Source organism: Xyrauchen texanus, chromosome 24 (assembly GCF_025860055.1).
Source record: "Xyrauchen texanus isolate HMW12.3.18 chromosome 24, RBS_HiC_50CHRs, whole genome shotgun sequence".
Taxonomy (NCBI): Eukaryota; Metazoa; Chordata; class Actinopteri; order Cypriniformes; family Catostomidae; genus Xyrauchen; species Xyrauchen texanus.
The window spans coordinates 13,759,285-13,782,307 of record NC_068299.1 but is presented as its reverse complement, the minus strand read 5'-3'; the positions used below and the strand labels follow the sequence as shown (position 1 = coordinate 13,782,307).

General features: G+C 39.7%; 1 pseudogene; it reads left to right on the top strand.

Moving 5' to 3' along the window:
* The first annotated feature begins 11,440 nt into the window (after positions 1-11,440).
* Positions 11,441-21,189, top strand: LOC127617503 (retinol dehydrogenase 14-like; annotated as a pseudogene).
* The last annotated feature ends 1,834 nt before the right edge of the window (positions 21,190-23,023 follow it).

Here is a 23,023-nt window from a genome sequence, read left to right as displayed (position 1 = left end):
ACCCACCATATCATAAAGAATGCAATGGTGAGTGAGGGACTTTGCATTTGTAATAAAGCGTAGAGACACATGATATACTGAATCAAGGCTCCGTAAGATGGAGGAGGCTGTGTGCATATATAATATGTCACCATAATCAATCACAGACATAAAAGTAGCTTCCACAAGTTTTTTTTTGGCATTGAAAGTAAAACTAGATTTATTTCTAAAATAAAAGCCAATCTTCACTTTGAGCTTCCTAACTAGATTAGCAATATGTACATTAAATAAAAGTTTGTCGTCTATCCATATACCCAAGTACTTGTACTTGTACTTGTACGTGGGATTTCAATGGATTTACCATCAAAGGTAAAAATGCTAATATCATCAAGCAACTGTAGGCGAGCTTTTGAAAAGACCATGAAATTTGTTTTCTGAGGATTTAAAATCAATTTTAAATTGAGCAGAGCAGTTTGTAATGACAGAAATGCAGTCTGAAGCTCTTGCACAGCCTGTGCTATGGAAGGAGCATGTGTATAAAGGACAGTGTCATCAGCATAAAAGTGTACTTTTGCTTGAACATCCTTACCTAAATCATTTATAAAAATAGAGAACAGAATAGGTCCCAAAATAGACCCCTGGGGGACCCCGTTCGATATCTCAAGAAACTCAGATTTGTGGCCCTCTGCATGGACACACTGAGTCCGATCTACAAAATAGTTTCTAAACCATTTAACAGCATTAGGACAGAAACCAGCATTCCTAAGTTTGTTCAGCAACAATTCATGATCTACAGAATCAAACGCCTTGGCTAGATCTACAAATAAAGCAGCGCAATGCTGTTTTCTGTCCAAGGCACAGATAAGATCATTTATTACCACCATAGCAGCAGTAATAGTACTGTGGCCAGTTCTAAACCCAGATTGAAAATTGTTTAAAATATTATTATCAAATAAAAACTGTTTTACCTGTAAATTTACCTGGGATTCAAGGATCTTAGCCAGGATTGAGAGTTTGGAGATCGGACGGTAATTGTTTAGCTCTGAGGGGTCCCCACCTTTAAATAAGGGGAGAACATAAGCAGCTTTCCAGATTTGGGGTATTGAATTGGACATAAGACTCAAATTAAAAATGTGAGTAATAGACTCAGCAATAACATCTGCCGCCACCTTTAAGAGATAAGGATCCAGATTGTCAGGACCTGCAGATTTTTTGTGGTCAATGTCTTTCAGAGCTTTACAAACTTGCGCAACTGAAATAGTTTTAAAATCAAACAAATCCAGATTTCTATCAGTTGCAATGGTTGCAGAATATCGGACAGGTGCATTTACATTTGAGCTGTCAAATGCAGACCCACCACAGATAAAGTGTTTGTTTAACTGACTGACCATATCAGCTTTATCCTTTATTTCATCTGATCCAACCAGAATGTGTTCAGGGAGGCTTGAGGCAACATGTGTACCTGACATAGATTTAATTACTTTCCAGAATTTTGAGGGGTTATTTAGATTCTCTGTAACTGTCTTCAAATAAAACTCTGATTTGGAATGTTTATCATCAAGGTGCACTTATTCCTTAGGGTTCTAAACGCAGTCCAATCAGCAGCAGAGTTTGAAAATCTAGCTTGGGCCCACGATTTATTTCTTAAATGAGTTAGCTCTGAGAGACTATCTGAGAACCAAGGATTTTCCCTACCACTGATCCTAAACTTTTTAATGGGAACATGGTTATTAGAGATAGACAGAAAAATTTAGTGAAAATATTCCCATGCCAATTCAACATCCGGAATCAGAGTTACTCTGTTAAGATCACTATGATATAAATCATGCATGAAAGCCTGCTCTTGAAAACCTTTAAAATATCTTTTAAAAATGAACCGGGGTTTTACCTTGGGAATTTTTGTATTCCTAACACAAGCAATTGCACAATGATCGCTAACATCATTGCAAAATATTCCAGTTGAGGTGTATTTGTGTATGACCATTTGGAGGGAGAAGCCAAAAATGAAATTAAATATAGGTCTAGAGAAGAGAGAGAGGATCCAGAAAAGATTCTTTCTACCCTCCAAGAAATGTATGGGTGTTCTCAGTCTTATGTTGCATTGCAAGAGAAATTATTTTCCCATAAACAACTTGAGGGTGAATCATTACAGGAGTATTCTCATGCTCTGTTTGGGCTTATAAATGAGGTGTTGGAAACTGCCCCAGATACAATGCCTAATTCTGCCATATTGTTGAGAGACCAGTTTTTTGAACATGTGACTGATCCAGCCCTTCGAAGGGCACTGAAACAAATTGTCCGAGCCCATCCAAGCCATACACTTTTAGATATTCGTAAAGAGGCTATTCGTTGGGAGCGGGAAGGTATGTCTTTAGAGGGGCAGGCACGGAGTTATTCGGTGCCTTCATTGTGTGCTACGCAGGTATCTACTACATCATATACCTCTAGTACCAGTAATTATTCGGCTGAAATTGTTGAAATAAAAGAACTGTTAAAACAACAACAAGCACAGTTAAACCAGCTTGGGGAACAGCTTTCCCGGTTACACCATTCTCCCAAATGGCCCCCTATGCATCGTAATCAAGTCGTGTGTAGGCGTTGTCAACAGCCTGGTCATTTTGCTAGCCATTGCGACAATGAACGTGTTCAACCTCGATCACAGTCTCATTTCAGACAGGGGGTAGGATCCCAGCAGCAGCCGTCAGAAAACTAACTCCCTCCGAGTCGTTGAGTCACGGTTCAGGAGGGGATAACTTTGACTCAAGTAATCCCAATGAGGTAAGTTGCCTCAATTTACCAAAATTAGTAGGACCATGCCCGTCAGTTATGGTATTAATGGGGGGGGGGGGTCAGGGTACCATGCCATTTGGATACTGGATCAATGGTGTCCACAGTAACAGAACATTTTTTTTCCCAACATTTTAATGAACAGCTTCATTCTTGTAATTGGTTACAACTCAAAGCCGCCAATGGGCTTGATATACCCTATGTTGGTTATGCAGAAGTGAATGTTGAGGTTTTTGGAAAATGTATACCAAAGAAGGGGATCCTTGTGGTAAAAGACATTGATGATTTTGTGAAGGCACATATAAATCAACTTTTGGAAAGTCAGGTGATAAGGGAGAGTTGCAGCCCCTATGCGTCGCCAATAGTCCTAGTGAAGAAAAAAGATGGTACCCTGCGGTTATGTGTGGAGCATCGCCAGCTTAACCGCAGGACTCGGAGAGATGCTTTTCCCCTCCCTCGCATCGAGGAGTCCCTTGATGCTCTTTCAGGTGCCCGCTGGTTTTCAACCTTAGATCTGGCAAGCGGCTACAATCAAGTGCCTGTTGAAGAGAGGGATAAAAGACCGCTTTCTGTACCCCTTTTGGGCTCTTCGAATTTAATCGTATGCCCTTTGGGTTATGTAACGCACCAAGTACATTTCAGCGACTCATGGAGCGCATGTTTGGGTCCCAGCACTTTCAAACTCTGTTGCTTTACCTTGATGATGTGATCGTATTTTCCAGTTCTATAGATCAACATTTGGAACGTCTGGATAAGGTTTTGAGCCGGCTGCACCAAGAGGGTCTTAAGGTAAAGTTGGAGAAGTGTTGTTTCTTCCAGACTGAGGTCAAATATCTGGGACATGTGATATCTAATAAGGGAGTTTCGACCGACCCTGAGAAGATTGCCGTTGTAGCCAATTGGCCCCGACCAACAGATGTAGCAGCGCTAAGATCCTTTTTGGGGTTCTCGAGTTATTACAGACGATTTGTCAAAGATTTCTCAGTGACGGCGGCTCCCTTGTATCATCTGGTAGGAGAACTAGGTGGAAGTAAGAACAAAAAGGGTGCACGGGGACCCGTGAACGGTGCTTGGACTGAGGCTTGTGAGAAGAGTTTTCAAGAACTGAAGGTACGTCTGACTACTACTCCTGTGTTGGCCTATGCTAATTTTTCATTGCCTTTTATCCTGGAAGTGGATGCTTGCCAGAATGGACTGGGAGAAGTGTTGTCACAGGAGCAGGAAGGGAAAGTGAGGCCTCTTGCATAGGCAAGTAGAACATTGAGTCGAACTGAGAAGAGGATGCCAAACTGTAGTTCCATGAAGCTCGAGTTTCTTGCTCTGAAATGGGCAATGGTGGGGAAATTTCGAGAATATTTGCTGGGCCATAAGTGCATAGTTTGGACCGATAACAACCCCCTGAGTCATTTAAACACCGCAAAACTTGGAGCTACAGAGTTACGGTGGGCAGCAGAGTTGGAAGCGTTTGACTACACCATCCGGTATCGTCCAGGACGGGCCAATCGGAATGCAGATTCCTTGTCAAGACAACACTCCCCTGATGTGGGATCTCTGGTGGACCAGGTTCTTCCAGGAACTTCGATTCCAGTACGGTTGGAGCAGGTAGTAGGTCAGACACCAGTCATTGCTTGCCAGTCAGAGATATCTGTCTTACCAGCTTATGCCATGAATGATATTGCTAAACTTCAACAAGATGATCCTGCTGGTACCTTTTTTCAATTTTGGCAAAACAAACAAAGGCCAGATCACTGGGAACGACAAGCATTGAGTAAGTCTGTATTGGAGTTGATGCGACAATGGGAACGGTTGGTGGAGAAAGAGGAGGTACTGTACCGTAGGACTTTTCGTCCTGATGGCGGAGAAGAGGTGCTGCAACTAGTATTGCCAGAAACTCTACAGGAGGAAGTGTTACAGCAGTTACATCAGGGACACGGAACATTTATAATGTTCTCCAAATTTACGCAGGCAGTTCCAACATATGACCAAAGGGCTTCCACGGTAGCAAATGTTCTGGTGAAGGAATGGTTTTGCCGGTTTGGGGTTCCAGCTCGCATTCACTCCGACCAGGGTTGGAGTTTTGAAGGGGCATTGATACATCAACTTTATGACCTGTATGGGATACAGAAGACCCGCACAACACCTTACCATCCTCAAGGCAATGTGAAAGGTTTAACCGAACACTGCATAGCCTTCTTTGTACACTTCCCAAGTCTGCTAAAGTCGACTGGAGCCCCAGCCAGAAAGAAGGCTTTGTCTACCTCCAGTCCCCAGCTTCTCTTACAATACCACCATGCATCAGACCACAGGCGAGTGCCCACATTTTGTAATGTTTGGCCAGGAACCTAATTTGCCAGTTGATTTTCTCCTTGGAAAAGTTCCACAGCCGACGGCAGGGACCGTAATGGACTGGATGGAGGAACATCGGGAGCGGTTGCAAGTGGCTTTTGATGGTGCACAGGAGAGAATTCGAGCGGCAGCACAGCGGAGGAAGGAGAGGCATGATCGGAAGGGTTACAGTTGCCATTTGAAAGAAGGTCAGTTGGTTTATCGAAGAGACTTCAGTAATCGAGGTAGAAATAAAATACAAGATGTCTGGAGTCCGACAAATTACACAATAATTCAAGCACCCATGGAAGGAGGAGTCGTTTATTCCATAGCCCCTTCAGATAGACGTACACTGGTAAAAAGGGTACATCGTACTATGTTGAAACCGGTGTCTGACGTTTTGACTCTTTATCCCTCATGTACGGGTCCTGTGTCTTTGCAGCCTGAGAATATGGGAAGTGAAGAAGAAATGGAGGATGGACAATGGATTTGTGTTCCACTGCCAGAAGAGACTCCACTCGCTACCCTGCCCGTTCCAGCTGTGTCGTTCCCTGGCCGTGCAAAGCCTATAACGGGTCCATTACATTCTGATGGCTCGCAAGAGGCATCAGGCAGTGGAGTAAATTCCATGCCAGATCCAGCTGTGTCTTCTCCTGGCTGTGCAGAGCCTATAACGGGTCCATTACATTCTGATGACTGGCAAGAGGCATCGAGCAGTGGAGTAAATTTCCCACACAGGTCTGCAAGAGAAACCGCAGGGACACATTCCAACCTCCATCGCTTGCCTAGGGCTGTGGGGACTAGTGCTAATGGGGCTGCGACTCCCTTCTTTGGCCATAGTGAGGGGGGGACAAGTGTTGCTAGACCCTAGATTTAGGTCATTTAAGTATTGAGTGAGTTTTCATTTGGTTTTGTGTTTTATTTTTTTTTTAAATGTTTTATATACATTGCCGACGGGGCGTCGACACAGAATGTGGGGATGGATTGTGACCGGGTGAGTAAGGATTCTGTATGGGGTGGGGCGTGTAGTTATTTCACGCTATAAATAGCACGACAGCGAGTAGATGGGATAACTTCCTGACGCTTTGACTTTTTCCGTCTCCTTCCGGTGTTGTGACCCCGAAGCACCATAGCGAGCTGTGAGTGTGGCATTGTTGTTCTAATACAAAGACGTTGGTGTGTTTTTATTTATTGATTTTATGTTAAACGCAGGGCGGAAGTCCTTGATGCAAGAGTGTGAGCGCGTGGGTGGTTTAATGGGGCTAGTGCCGAGCGCTGGATGCCGTGTTTAATCCATAGCCACGAATCATTCAACCAGTCTATGTTTTGCTCTTGGATTACGATAGAGGTATGTGTGTGTTAGATTGTTAGGTTTGGTTTGGTGTTAAACATTTCATGTATAATCATTGAATTATCTAACAATTCTGTAAGTGAAGGTGTAATGACGTTGCATGGAATTTGTGGCAGAGGTCTATTTGGATCTGTATTTTAGATATTTATGGTTTGTTTTGTGTTTATTTGGCAGATCCTCCTTTGTGGAGTCCTATGCACGTGGTCTTCTGACATCTAGGCCCTGCTGTTTTGTTTATGATTTATTTTCATTATAATAACCTTAAAGTTTTGGTTATATATATATATATATATATATATATATATATATATATATATATATATATATATATATATATATATATATGGTTTTATTTAATCTGTGGTTTATTATTTTTGTGTACTGATTGTATTATTTGAGTTTGGTTTAGACCAACCGCTGTGTTTGAATATGACATGTAAAGTGGAGTGTTAATTCATATTCCTTTGTGTCTTAGAGCCAGCCTGTGTGGGAGTACTTCCTCTGGGGTCGTTTGGGCCTTTCCTTCACTGCAGCTGGTGTGAGATTTCCTGCACTGCATGCATATTGATCTGGGAGTGTAGAGTGGTTTGTATTATGCACTGGATTTGCTTTTAGAAGTGATTTTATCATCTTGAGAATCGTACACGTGTGGTGTGTGTGCCCCTAGGGCGGAGGGTCCGTGGCCAACGACTCTTCTCTATTTTCACACAGGCTTGGTTACTTCTATTGTAAGACTGGTGGATTGTGACATTTAATAATCAACCTAATGCCTATGTTGACCTAGTTTTATTGCTACTATTATAATAAACACAACTAAAAGTGATTATTTATTCAGAGATTTATAACCCATTGCCAATAAAAATTATTGAACTTGAAGGTCACGTCTTCGTTCTTTTACCAATTACTGTTTGTTGAACTTGGGTTGCTGTTATTTCCGTGGGTATATAACCCCGGTGGCGTAGTCGGGACTAGTGTGGCAAAGGGTTGCCACGGTTACAGCGGCAATAATATTAGAAGTGCTGGAATATAAAGTTTTAAATTTGCTCAGAGAGGTACAAGCATGGATGAATGTTAGAGACAGTGGTGAAAGAAGGAAGACAGTTTGTGCATTAGTAGAACTGGGTCAATAGATGAGATGCATCTTTAGATGTTTCTTTAGAAATGGCACTCATTTCATTAAAACTACACTGATGCAAATATAATGAGAAATCTGCCAGCAATATGCTAGAAAATAAAGGTGCTATTATTTATGTTCAAGGGCAGACCTTTTCCTTGATTTTATTGTACACACACATTCCACTGCCGGGCACGACTCAAACGCAGACCGTTATTATGCATTTAAGATTAAGGAAGTCCATCTAATTGTTTGTTTCTTACAAATCAGAGATCACAACCATAATGTTGGTCCATACACTCAAACCAGGGCATGCTGACTCCAGCCAGGTCTTCTAAGTAACCAAATTGGCCTGGTTGCTAGGGAGGGGAGAGTCACATGGGGTAACCTCCTTGTGGTCACCATAATGTGGTTCGCTCTCGGTGGGGCGTGTGGCGAGTTGTGCGTGGAAGCCGCGGAGAATAGCGTGAAGCCTCCACATGAGCTATGTCACCACGTAATGTGCTACAAAAACCACGTGATAAGATGCGCAGATTGACGGTCTCAGATGATGAGGCAACTGAGATTCGTCCTCGGCCACCCAGATTGAGGCGAGTCACTATGCTTCCACGAGGATTTAGAGTGCATTGGGAATTGGGCATTCCAAATTGGAGAGAAAAAGGGGAAAATGTTTTTTTTAAATACAATGTCCCCCAAAATTGAGTCACATTCATAATTTGCAAGATATGATTTATGCCTTACGTAATCCCATATATGTGCTTTACAGATATAAATTCATAAATGCATAATATTAACCTCAGCCATCCTGCCATTTACACATGTGTTTTTATGCCAAGAGTTCTGTTGTGCAGATGATGTGTTTTCAGTATAAATGTATATTTACAATTTGGATATTGAGCAGCTCGTGATTTCCAGACACGTGTATACCTGGGGTTTAACTAAATGTATTATGTCTCATTCGGCGCTTCATCTCTAAAGGCGAATTTTTTTACACAGTGGGAATAAAACTAGCGCTCTGCCCCTTTACGAGAGCATATGCATGTTAAACAGTCTACGCTGCATGGAGATAGATGATGATGAGACATGCACGGAGTGACATGGATTTTCAGTCCTATAGAAAGAAACTGTTGATTTCTTGTGTTCCAATGTGTGGATTATTAATTTTCACCAACATGCAAAAACTAAAAATGTGGGGATTTCACGCGCTGTGAACACGGAATGTGCAAGGATACTTAAAATGTTGGAAAACATGTTGAATCCCACTACAAAATTCATTGAGTGGGATTTTTTCCTGCTATTTTCTACACATTGGTAATAGCTGCTGCTATTTGGAAAAGAGCGAGGCCAGCACTTGAAGAGTATGCTCGGTGTCTGCATGATCTTGTGCATCCAAGCGACTGTGCCTTGGTGCGTCCAGTATATTATGCATTTGCACATCTTTGCAAGATAAATATACTCGCGTTCGCTCCTCGGTTAGAAGACTTTGTTCACTTTGTGTAATTTTTGTGCTCTCTCGCTTGTTGTTTGCTTGCACTAATGTTATAAATGCAGCACTGGTCCGATCGGGCAAGTGACAGTTCTAGGAATTGGCCCGAATCTTTCTCACACTGGCCCCGAGCCATCAGGCACTCCTTATTGTCGAGCCCTGACTATATGAAAAAAACAAGTATCTACTGAATCCCATCTGGCTAAGCAGAAACGTGATAGTGATCGATCGAAAACTAGAGTGAACTTCGCCAGGGCATTTGATTCCTGGAGGGAATCATGGACTAGGACTTGTCTAAAAAGACCAGTCTACAATAAGTATCCAGCGACTTTGTCAATTGTATTTAGTATATACATTTTTTGAGATACAAGAACACATTTAATGCATACTTATATGTTATATTGTGTGAAATAAATGATCTCTCTGTAGATCTAACAATTGAGAGATATCGCATGACTGGTGGGGAAAGTGCAGTTGGTTATTTAAAGGCCTGCATGATCAACCTTTACCTGTCCAAAGATTTGAAGAAGGTACAAGAAGCTATCGAAGAAGGTATTTAAAAAAAAAAAAAACTTGAATGCATTCAGATCTAACTGTATATTTTATGCAGAAAAGCAACATTTAAATTCAGAGCTTTGTGAATGTGAAGCTTAACTGATTATAACTGATTATAACCATTTCCACAGGAAAAGCAGCTGTGACAGTGAGAATGAGCTCAGTGACATCCAAAGGCGTGTAGCCTTCGACAGATATGCTGTTCTGTTTTCCGACAAGTCCGAAATAATTGTAAAGGAACATGGATTGGTCACCTTTTTCAGGCATGACCAAGAGTTTGAGAACAAGCCTCTTGCTCAGGTAGACTAAGTCTGACTAAAAACAGCTACTAAGGTTCACTAATAATGCTGATGTTTCTCCATCGTATCCTTTTCAGAGCATATGATGTTTACATCCTTTAATCTTATTACATACTGTTTGCATACTTTTTATGTTGCTTATTAAACAGTTGCACCATTCACCCCTAGGGCCCTCTGATATGCTTTCTGGAAGTACTTGGTAATCTCCAGCACAAGTTGCAAAGAACCAGCATATCAACTGGCCTATTCGCACATACCTGGGAACAGCTCGAAGTGCTGCCTGTGTCCTGAAGACCCTTCGAAGCTGGGGACTGGAGGTAGACAAAGCCTTCTTTCTGGCTGGGGCTCCTAAGGGGCCACTTCAACCGAAGATTAGGCCTCACATCTTCTTCGATGATAAGATGTATCATATTGAAGGAGCCCAGGAGAAGGGTACCATCGCCACTCATGTGCCTTATGGGAATGAACAGACGTACAATAAGGGGAAACGCATTGAACAAATAATGCAGAAAAATAAGGAAATCATTTTATAAGTATCAAATGCAAATGTCCGAGTCCCATCTGTTTAGATACCTCAACATCCATACAGTGTCTTAATTATGTTTAATCTAAACAATACCTCAAATATAGAAGTTTACTTACATTAATAATGAGTTGGGATTGATGCAAAAGTGAAAGTAATGAATAAAGGGCACAACAAGTTCAAGAGATAATTTATTTTTCATCTCTTCAGATGGTTGCTGGATGACTTTCAGTCAGACGAATTATAAACTCAAAGAGCCCACTGTGTTAAAAAATGCACACAGGAAGTGTTACCTTGTATGTTATGTACAGACCTAATCCATCAGAAAACAAAACAAACAACACTTCTTTCTTCTTTCTTTTAAAAAATTTGAAAGTTCAATAAGACAAGTCTATCTGCCTTTGCACCTTGTTCACTAATGTTTATCATATTTAATCAGAATATCTATTGAATTTTATCTCAGGGAATATACATTGCACGTGTCAGTGGTGTTTATTTATAGTGTCAGATTTTATTATGTATATTTTGCAAATTTGTTTTGTTCCATCTAGTTCACTGATGTATATTGGATACCAATGTTTCCTGGCAGACTTTACCACAGTAATAATTAATAAACTGTGCCCTGAATAATTGCTGGAAGATAAGGGTGTGAAGAAACCATGTATTATGTATTAGACCCTATTCTAAGTTTTGCATGAAGTGTTCCCCATTTTGTTACTTTGATACATTCTTTTTTTAATCTTATTTAGTATATGGTTTATCGTTCACGTCTAAAGATTGCATGATTAATTTCAGTACATCATGTTTAGCAACAAAGCCCTTCTCGGTCTAGTTAACAATACAAGACAAATGCACATGTTTTAAACTGGTGACTTATGGGTAATGCAGTTCAATAACATTCCAGTGAATTCACACACATGATTATTTACATCTACAAACCTGCTTGCAAAATGGACATTGTTGATGGCCCCAGACAGTTCAGAAGTGAAGCAGATATAAACATTTTGATGAACCCGTCGACATGCTGTGGGGCAAAACCATTATCGTGACGGGGGCAAACTGTGGCGTTGGAAAAGCCACGACAGTGGAGTTGCTCTGGCGTCAGGGCCGGGTGATCATAGCATGTAGGGACTGAGAGCGGGCAAAGAGAGCAGCCCAGAAGATCCAACAGCTAGGAGCCAGGAGAGATCAAACTTTTGCACCTGGCATCGCTTAAATGTATCCGTAGCTTTTGCGAAGAGAAGGTGCGATCATATTTATTTTGGGAGGGGGCTGCACCAGGTCAGTGCCTTATTTTCCCTGCTAAATACAGGCCACTAATACTATCAAATTACCTAATTGTTTAAAAGTGTGGGTGAACAATACCGACAAAAGGTAGGCGAGTGTTACGCGCTGCTATCAATGAATGCACGCTCGAGAAGTTTGAGAAGTGGATGTGAACTTGACAGCTCCTCAAATTGGAGCGGAAATGATTGTCCTGCAGAGATAAGAGCTTTAAAGGCGCTATGATTATTCTTGTGAATAAACAGTATGTGATGAGATATGAGTAGATTTATTTTTGATTGCAAAAACAACAACAACAAGAAAACATCAAGGTTAGGACTGAAGACCTAACTCTGTACATCTCTATTTCAAACACATTGGTTTACAGTAAGTGCACAACTTCAACACCAGTTAATCCTGCTTGTTTGTTTTTTGCTACTACTACTACAACATCATCATCATAAAATGATCAGAACTGATCATCAGCCTGAAACAGAATTGTGTATCAAATTATTATTATTTAATACTGTATATTTATTTTGGCAGCTAAACAATCCACTGGCGTTAACTTAATTAGTGTAATGTTGTTCCTCTAATTAATGACCCATGTCAGAATATGTGTGCAAATTAAAAATGTCATTGTGCATAATTGATGTTTCTAAAGTTACATCTACACTCCATTTCCCATACTCTTTAAAGTAATGTGTTTAAATGAAAGAAGAATAAGAAAAAAAAAGAGATGATGATATGTAAACGTTATCTATGCACTTTTTCGATGTTATGCAGAGACTACGAGAAGTATACCATTTGTAAGTTAATTCCCTGAAAAGTTTAAACTTTGTTTGAAAATCCAGACCAGCAAAGCAACATCAGCTCAACCAATGCCATGAGTTTGGGGCTGGGCTAATTGATTGGTCTACCAATGGAAGACGGGGGAGTGTTTTGGAAGCAAAACGTAGTCGACTCTCTTTTATGTAGTAATTTATGAAAAGAGTATGGAAAAATGAATGTGAAAATACTTCCGGAACCCAGAAGGCCAGAAAGGTGGGTACTGTTTCGCTGTATTTGAAAACAGTCTTTCATTTTTGCTATTACGTTTAGTGATTCTACTGTACTTGTGCACTTTGCCTTTAAATTAGTGCAGTCCATTTTTTGAGGGTTTAATGGCAAAAATGTAAAGCTTATAATTTTATAAAAGTACTTACAGTACTGTGCAAAAGTCTTAGGCACATAAGATGTTTCACAAAAGCATTTGTCTTAAGATGGTTATTTATATCTTGAGCTTTAGTGTGTCAATAGGAAATATAAATGTTAGGCTCCCAAACATTACTTTTGCATATAGAATAGAATAGAAGAACAGGGCGTCCAACAACAAATGTCATGGCCCCCACAGAGCCCCCCACTGAATATTGAGTCAGTCTGAGATTACATAAAGAGACAGAAGCAATTGAGACAGCCGAAATAGATAGAAGAACTGTGTTGAATTTTCCAAGAATCTTGGAACATCCTATCTGCCAACAACCAAGGATAACCAAACCTTATACCTAGGATAATTGGGGCTGTTTTAAAGGCAAAGGTGGTCACACTGTTTATTGATTTAGCTTTTTTATGTTTACTGGACTTTGTATGATGTTAATTGATAAATGTAAACTATTTCTGTGAATATTTTTTGAAGACATCCTCACTATGCAATTTGTTTTTACAAGTGCCTAAAACTTTTGCACAGTACTGTACATTGATATTTTTCTGTTAAAACTTTATTTGGGCTAAGTTGATTTCATTGGCATTTTTGATATTGATATTTTTCTGTTAAAACATTATTTGGGCTAAGTTGATTTCATTGTCATTTTTGCTGGATTACAACATTTACATAGCATTATGTTGTCATGGAAACAAAGATGGATAAAACTGTGTGAAATTGGATAAAACGTTACACAGAAATGTTAGTAAGTGATTTTATCACACTAAAATAATGATAACACTCATTGTTGACAATCTTATGGCTATTCCTTTGAAACAGTGAGTATTTTGACATTTATGGATTGGCCTCATTCACTTCCATTGTAAGTGAATCACTGGAAACTAGATATTGTTTTTTTTTTGTTCTCTGTTTTAAAAAAAAGTTTAAAATTGTTTTTATATATAAATAATCAACATAATGCCACAAATGCTGTCAATTTAACTTCACTTGTATTGCACCTGGAATATTCCTTTAAATATTGCTGCATTTGAATGCGAAAACATACCCAAACATTTACAATTTGTCAAATCTGTTGTATCTCAAACAGGAAGTGCCAAGGATTGATGTCCTGATCAACAATGCTGGCATCTACCAGTATCCTTTCACAAAAACAGAAGACGGATTTGAGATGCAATTCGCTGTCAATCATCTGGGCCACTTCTTGCTCACTAACCTCCTGTAGGACCTCCTCGAGCGCTCTCCCCTAGCTGCATCATTGTAGTGTCCACCAGCCTCTACAAGTATGGTGACATTAACTTTGATGACTTGAGCAGTGAGCAGAGATATGACAAAGCTTTTGCTTATGCACGGAGCAAATTAGCCAATCTTCTTTTCACACTGGAGCTCTCCCACAAACTAGAGGATACAGGAGTAACAGCAAACGCTCTTACCTCAGGGATCGTTAGGACTTACCTGGGAAGACATGCCCACATTCCGCTGCTGGTGAAGCCGCTGTTTACCCTAGCTTCCCGAACTTTCTTCAAGTCCCCCAAGGAGGGAGTAGAGACATCCATCCACCTGGCCTGCTCCCCAGATTTGGAGGGTGTTCAGGGGAAGTACTTTGTTAACTGCCAGGAGTAGCAAATGTTAGGGAAGGCCACATATGAAGAGGTAGCCAATAAACTGTGGGACACCAGTGAAGTGTTGGTAGGCATCACAACCTGTAGGAAGGAAGGAAAGACAGAAAAAAAGACCTTATCACAATGTCCATGGTTTTTTAAAAATTGTTAAATGCAAGTGATGCAAATAGTTACTCTTTATGTGAAGCATAACACTCTTCCTGATACCTGGACTTGGGGGTTGACTTAATCTTGAAAGACAAACATGTTATTAAACTTGAGCAAAGTGTACTCTTCTTTACCTGAGGAGAGAGCTGTTTTTTGCCATACTTATACACTTGCTGTATGCATTAGCAATGTGTATTTCTGTTGGGCTTTTCCCACTTAAAAAATGTTAACCAGAGGGTCATTTTAACCCTGGATTAGCATAAAACTGGGTTATATTGTGTCATGACTGTTTATACATCTGAATAAGTCCATCTGTGGAAACGTAATATAAATGTAAAGTAAATCCACTCTGGTTGCCTCAAGTCAAAAATTACTATTGTAATTTCATCTCTCCAATTTAAAACATTTTTAATTGTTTGTCTTCATCAGACCAGACCCTGAAACAAAGTGCATTTTATTTATGATTATACAAAGTGCATGAATGAGTAGTGATTGGTTATCTATAAGCATGGCAAACCCTCTGGAACATGGTTTTTCAAAGAAGTTAATCCAGGGTGAAGCATTGTGTGAAAAGCCGTTATGGTGGCAGCATCAATGCATTTTCCAACTCGCCACAATTTCAACAGCTACACTTTTTTTATGCATTTTCAGCGGGGAATCACCACTGACAATGTGATTGAGACTAGATGGATTTAAATGGAGATTTGTCACAAATAGTTTAGTGTAGGTCTAATATCTTCTGTGACTGGGCACTTGGTAATGGTTGTGATATTATGTCAAATTCCTGCTTCAGAGATTGTTAAATGTGTTTGCTGCTAGCAATGTGACATTACACACTGCATTTAATTTGCATTTACCGAAGATCAGGAGAAAATAAATCTCAGAGGTACACAATAAAAATGAATTAAAGCACTATATTAAAATTACAGATCTCTTTTGATTTATTAAATATATGCTTCAAACTTATTTTCTATGCATTCATGATGACAGTGTGAAAATGGCTAATTTTGCTTTTTTGGCGAGATGCTGATCACATCTCATGAATAGCAACGTACTTATCTTCTTATCTTTTAAAGTGTAACTATGCAAAAAAAGGTTTGTAACTTCAGGTAAACTGTTTAGTTGATGCATGCACAGTTAAAGCAGTTGTGTATTTTATCCATGGGGAATATTTTTTTTTTTAATACAGTAAATTATTATTTCTGAGTTGTCTAATGGTAGGTGTTAAACTAATACTTTCAATTATAAATTATCTTCCTGTTAAATGTGCTATATGTAAGAATGACAACAAGCATTTGAAATGGTCACTGCAGTCCAAATTCAACATATTGGAGAGTTGTCTGTCCCGCCCCAGACTCGAAGTTCATGCGTGTTGCCAGAATGTTTTCACACAAATTAGCCAACTCAGCATCCGTTTTAAAGGATTTTTGGGCTTTAAGCTCTCACCATATTCCAAAAGCATCTCCAATATTTATCCTTATTTTACTACGCCTCTGGTCATGGTGGTTTTTAGACAGATGGCAAGGCTTTTTAGGTCATGTGGAATCTGTTATCTCTGATCCAGTTCATTTGCTGGCTTTCATGGCTGCAGCACGCAGTGTTGTTTGCCTGCAAACTTGTTCAAATCTGGCAACCTGGCGGTGTCGAAATACTATTGGTGAGTGGGCAGTGGGCGTGATCACACTGACCAAAACATAAACAACAATTCCAGCCCTGAATGGAAACTTCAAAGTAGAATATACTGGCTGTAGCATTGTTATCGGAGAAGCCAGTATCTCATCTTGAAAAGTGTTGCATGTTTAATAATTCTCTAATGACATTATGGTCATTTTATGATTTAGTACAGTAAAAATATTACATATAGAACCTTTAATCATTCTTAATTCTGGGTGGTTTTTTTTTTTAAAAAAGGAAATGCTTTGGGGGACCTACTTAGTCTAATAATTATTACTGTACAAATTACATAGTTAAGATTTTAGCTACAGCACAAGGTTCATATAATGGAAAAATAGTCTGATGGTTGTTTTTGAGGGGTTCATTAGCAGAACAATTTTGGAATTAGAGCATTAAGTCGCTCTGCTTTCAGAGTTCACTTGCATTCTAATTACCCATTATAGGAGCTGTTACAGTACAATTCAACTGCTTGACTTCACGCAGACTCACATACAAAAATTGCACACTCCTCTAACTGCATCTCGCTTCCTCTACATCATAGCTGTCATGATTTAATATTTTCTCTTAGCGTTTGCTGTCTCTGTTAGCTCTTTTTCACCGATATTGCGATGGTTCTCGTGCCGAGCCTGTGCTCCGCTGGTTCACGGCTGGGGCAATCTGGAGCCTATCGTAAACCGGCCGCGCTTTTCTGCTGAGCTGAATGGTGACGTAACAGGTTACTGTCTACGTGGTAGTTTCACGTGACTACCTCAAACATAATCAAACATGGCATGTCACAGTGTGTTTGTATACAGCTTTCACACTTGTTTTGAGGACATATTTAAACATACGGTTTAATGCAATCCATCATTATTGCATTTCTCAACAAGATGGTCAGAGACAACATCTACGCTAAAGACGACAGGTAATGTAATTACATTATATTGTATGAACTATGGCTTAACTTGCTAAGTTCTATAAACTGTTACAGTGGAATAATTATTAACATTTGTGTATCGAATGGTTGTATTTGGATTTTTTCCATAGCATATAATATTATTGATTGAGAATCCCACCATTTTACTTAACAGATAGCTGTGATCTTCCAAACTTAATGAGTAGTTTGTCAAAATCCCCTTACAGAACAAAACATTACACAAAATAAGATGACAACAGTGTAAGAAAAGCTAACAAAGTTGGCAAATATAACAACTTACTGAAATCAACAACAGAGAACACCGGCGATTCACTGTTTATTGCGAGCATTACTGGCTGAGTTGAATGCCCCAGTTAGTTAGCAGACTGGTCATTGTCCGAGTCCAAAACATGGTTGCTCCGTCTACTGTCGCATTTGCTTATGTTCTTCTTATGGTCCCTGTACTCCCTTAAGTGTTTTTCAATTTGGTTATGATTTGGTCAATTGTCCAATTGAATGTGGCGTGCATCATTTCGTGCTGTATCTTCAGAGTATTTATTTCCTTTGCGAACTCTAGTTTATATTGGATCTTTGTAAATAACATATCGCATGTAGAGCACACGTTTCGTCCATGTTACCTGAACGGTTTTGATGTCTGATCATTTTGTTGTTATAGAGGGAAGAATTACTCCTTGCTGCAGATGGTAGCTTCAACTTTACCATGGTGACAAAACATTATCCGCCCTCCATCCCCTGACGTAATCGGTTCCTGTGTAGAGACCAGCAAACTTTTGGGGCCGGACCACATTTTCGGTCCCAGAATTGCCTTTTTTGCAGTGGAAATGCGCAGAACAGTTCAAAAATTTGAACCGGATCACGAACCCGTACCCAAACCATGTTGGTGGAAAAGAGCTTTGTGAGAATGGTAGTAGTCCCGATGGGCCCCTAATGCTTTTCCCACCTGTGTTTGCCATTAAAGCTTTTTCAGGATCATTAGGTGAATGTTCTGATCAGCCAAAGAGCCCCTAAGACATCCCAATATTCATCTGATCTAGCTCGCTGTGAAACAGGAGGTCTCTGGGCATTTGGCTGTGGAACCTGGAGACTGTTTGTTTTTAAATAAAGAAAATTGGGGAAATTACCGAAGTTAATAGCTTTAATGACATGTTTAGAAATGGTGCCACATCAGCGACATAATGTCAAGCTGCTAAACAGAGTGATTATAATGACATATAATTGATTATAATCACATGAAGCTATTTTGTCTCCATATTTTGTTTTTCATTTCGTCTTGTGTTTTCCTTCTTCAAGCAGACAAAATATCACTCAAGGAACCCCAAAGGTGTTTAGGAATTCATGGTAAAGCCATTGTATCTTATCTAGTGGTTTGGCATCAGGTAACACATTTCTCCGGTTGTGTAGGTTTGCTCACTTCAGCTCTGAGTGCAGACCTGCAGCCAGAATCATTTCCCACTGATTTTGCTAGACATTCCATCCAACTTAAACAGAACTCCCCTCTCGTTTCTTATCCTGCGCTTTTGTTTTCCATGAGAGGGGAATGGAAGGGAGATATGAACACTGGTTATTATTCACAGTAAAGAGAGTTTCCATCATAGAGTTTAACTGAACTCTATCAATGATAAAATATAATCCAGATGATAAAGTGTAACTTGTCTGTTCCATAAGAGATGTTCTCCGCAATGGAATCAAACTACAGTTACACTTACAGTTATCTGAAAAAGTCCCCTTCATCTCCATGGATTTCTTTCACCTGGCAGACCAACCAAATACAATCATTTGTGTGATATTTTAAATCTATTCCGAGCAAAAATCTACTATAATGGATAAATGAACACTGCATGGCTATCAAATTAAAGGTGTCCTGAGAAACACCATACATGTAAAGGGAGGGGATTTTTGAGACCAAGTCAAAGGAGATTCAACTGCTGCCTTGAGGAGATCAGAGAAGTCCAGATGAGGAGAACCATCCCAAATATATTTATAAATAGAAGAACAATTTTTTAAATCAGAATCCTAGGCCACATCTACACACTAATAAATTTTCTTTTCAAAACGCATTAATTTCGCAACATGTATGCCTCTCATACACACTGGAATCACATTTTCTTCCACTGAAAACACTGTTATGAAACTTAAAACTGAATTTTGAAAACTGTTTAGTGTTGATTGTGGTCATCCCGGCTTAGATAGAGACATAAACCTTGCAAAATCAGTGCTTTTTCATGCAATAAATGTATTAGTGTAGACGTGGTCTTAGAAATTGTCTATTGATTTTGAATATGCTTATGTTACTATGGTTTCTGTAGTCTGAGATAGATGACCCCTTAAATTTTTGCAACCTATTTTGCTATTTGCTATTGCTGACTTCTGGAGAATGCTTTGGGGCGAATTCACTAAACAGTTGCACCATTTGTGTGCGTGATATTTCAGTGCAAATAAAATGCATCTTATTCACTTTCCACAATCAGAGGCAGGACCCTAATGCAGAGTTAAAAATCAAAAGGATTTATTTATACAAAATAAACAAAACAAAACTACCCCATAGGGGAAAAAAACACAGTCCAGGTCAACAAACTAGGTGACAGGCTGGGCAGATGAACTTTGTGCAGGATCCACCAGAACCGAATAGGAAGAGGGACACAAAAAACACTGACATGAACGCGAAACAAGCACAAGACGAACTGGCACTGGACAGCACACAAAAGGAGACTAAAATAGGGAAGGAAATCAAACAGGTTAATGGGCAGGGCAGGTATAACAAATGAACTAATAATGGGCAAACCAGGAGGAGGGGTATGACGCAAGACTGGCGACACAGAAACAAAATAAAGCCACGTGTTCTCACGACACACAAACACCTGAATGGCATGAGTGTATATTGCCTTATTGTCTTGGTGATGTGCACTCATGCCATTCGGGTGTTTGCGTCTTGTGAGAACCGACAGACAAGATGAGCAACAACCACACTAGACAAAGCCCGAGCGTACATCGCAAGGCAAATGCCACGCACAATGCACGCAACAGGCGACAAAATGTGACAGCACACCTGTGCGAGAGTTCGGTCACACACAATCCCGACACCTCAGACCAAAGTGATTTAACCTCAGCACAATGTGAAGACAGCTCCTGACCCGGGGACACAGCACAACACGTAGCGCGTCCATGGTGAGGAGATACAGACATAAACGACTGACGTGAGTGCATGCCGCAAAGATGACATAAGCGCAATGGAACCACACCAATAATGTCTGGATACCAACACAGACTGAAACCGAACTAGACAGGGAAGTCAGGATCCAGACACCATGCTCCCGACATGAAACAAGACCAACCGAAGTGGGAAACAGGGAAACTACAACCGAAGCAATGCTCTCATACAGATAGAAGACAGAACACAAGACACAGAACAATGATGTCACGATCCTGCCAAACAAAAACCCAGAATTTCAGATTGACAGGACTGTGACACAATCTAGTTGGTGCAATCATCACTGAAAAAGCGCTGCATCTTGAGTATTTAAGTCAAGTCATTGTACTTTATTCCACACAAACACGCCTCCTTTCTATGTAAATTGGGCTCAGTATAGATCCTGTTTTATTCGCAAAAGCTGTGCCATCTGCATGGCACAATTACAGTAACATTACAGGCAGAAAACTGAATTTAATTCAAAAGAGATGTGTACCAGCGCAGACGTGTGCAAATAAACTGCTCTTTTACCGGATACCATTCATTCTTAATGTCCATGGTCTTTTCTCTTCTAGGCTAAGTTCCCCAACACATAACAGCAATGACCGATTGGTAATGTAGGATTACATGCCTAGCTCAAGGGCACAATGATAACAGAAGGCTTGTGATTCAGGTTGTTTCCATCTTTTAGGTTCACCCCAACCTAAGATTGACTCTGTGACCTTTGTGTTTTCAGCCCAGCCTGAAGCATTCCTCAGATTGATTTTACAAGTGCTTTCAAAACTTGAGCAAAAACGCTTTCTAGAGAACAAATACAGATCTGCTGGCACAGAAGCTGAGTGAGCCATGAATGAAAACATCTTTTCAATTTATTTATTATTCTTTATTTTAGCAGGACATTTGATTGATTGCTTGGTCTTCTGAAGCAGTGACCTGGCCATGGGTTCTGTGTGTACAGAGGCATGGTAAAGTCTTTCCCCTGAGGTGGAGCTCTATGTTTTGACACAATCTTCAAAACAAAAAGAGTTTTTCTCTGGGTTTGGGGAAATATTTTGGTCTTTAGCACTATAAGGAAAACATTTCAGCATTTTTCAGCATTATTCGATCACATTATTCACACATGGAAATGATTCCTGAGGTGTAAATCTCTTCATGGGAAATGTGTAGATTTCCTGAAGTATGAAAATTCAGCGTTGCCAAAGTTAAGCTGATAACTTGTTTCGTAGACAAATCACAGATTGCACTAGCAGTACGTTTTGGACAGTTTCCTAGTGTGTGAGTGTGTATTTATCTACATGCAAACCAGACTGATAAATCCAAGAGTCTCTTGACACAAGAACAATGTAAGGTTCAAACTCTCCCTTAGGGGGGCGACTGACATTAAACAACATTATTTTAAATGCAGCTCCTGAAAAAGGTCACCTGTTTGACTTCAGCTTACTGATATATTGGGGTGCCATGCATGACACTAATGTTAATTGCAGATTTGTTACCTTGACAGGTCACCCTGAAAATCAGAGTTCTGATTCTCCCTTAGTTTAAAAATGATTTGGAATCATTATAATCTTGCTTTGAAGTTAAAATAAAAATAAAAATGTTGTTGTCCTCTGTTATTTAATAATGCATCAAAGAGATAAAACCTAGTGGAAGTCACCAATGACTGTATTTGTAGAACTTGTATCTAATAAAATGGAGCAAATCATGAATAATTATAGTTTTTATGAACTTATGAGAGACAACCAAGGCATCACAACAGCAGAGACCTCTCAGCTTGATTATGTTCTACATGAACACTCATTAGCATCCAAACCACTTGGATGCTGGGATCCCACTCAACTGGGATGATTATAATTCAGAATTGTGGACATATAAGTGCAAAGACGTGTAAAGAACTGCTATAGAAGCAGACCTCTAAGCTAAGAATGTCTGAAAGGGAAAAAATAGACGTTTTGCAAACATTTTACAGGAAACTCTTAATATTGGACGATCAAGTGCTTTTTAAGTTAGACCTGAGCAGTTAATGTGACCTCTGGGGCATCATTCTGTCATGATTTACAAATCCTAAACATTGTTGCAGATAGAAATGTAGAAGGCAGGAGAGGTGGGTTTTGTCCTAATGCTTGTCTGAGAGTAAAAACATATTAGCCTCCAACACAAGCATAATTTAGGCTTTAAATCTCAGTGTGAGAATGGCTCAAGCAGACCATGAGAATGAAAAGAATATTTTTGGGCTCTGTATTCAGATATTGAGTGCTACAAATAAGATTGGACTGCAGATAAAAGCCCCCAGCTATGACACCAAACCCCTTTGGCTTTGCACATTTTGACATGATCTAATAACAATAATCTGACAAGCATCATTTGATGATTTGTAAGTGGCTTCTGCTGATTATTTGATCTGAAAGCATGGCCCCAAGTTAGGACCACATTGTATCCCATTATTCAAGATGGGAATTTTTTGCAGAATATCACCGAAAACGGGAACAAAGCGATTTTCAATTGTTTAAGAGTGAAAATTTTATTTTTAAATGCTAATAAGGGTTTATCACAGTACATTTTTGGAACTGCACCACTTCATGTTGCCCGAAAAAAAATTA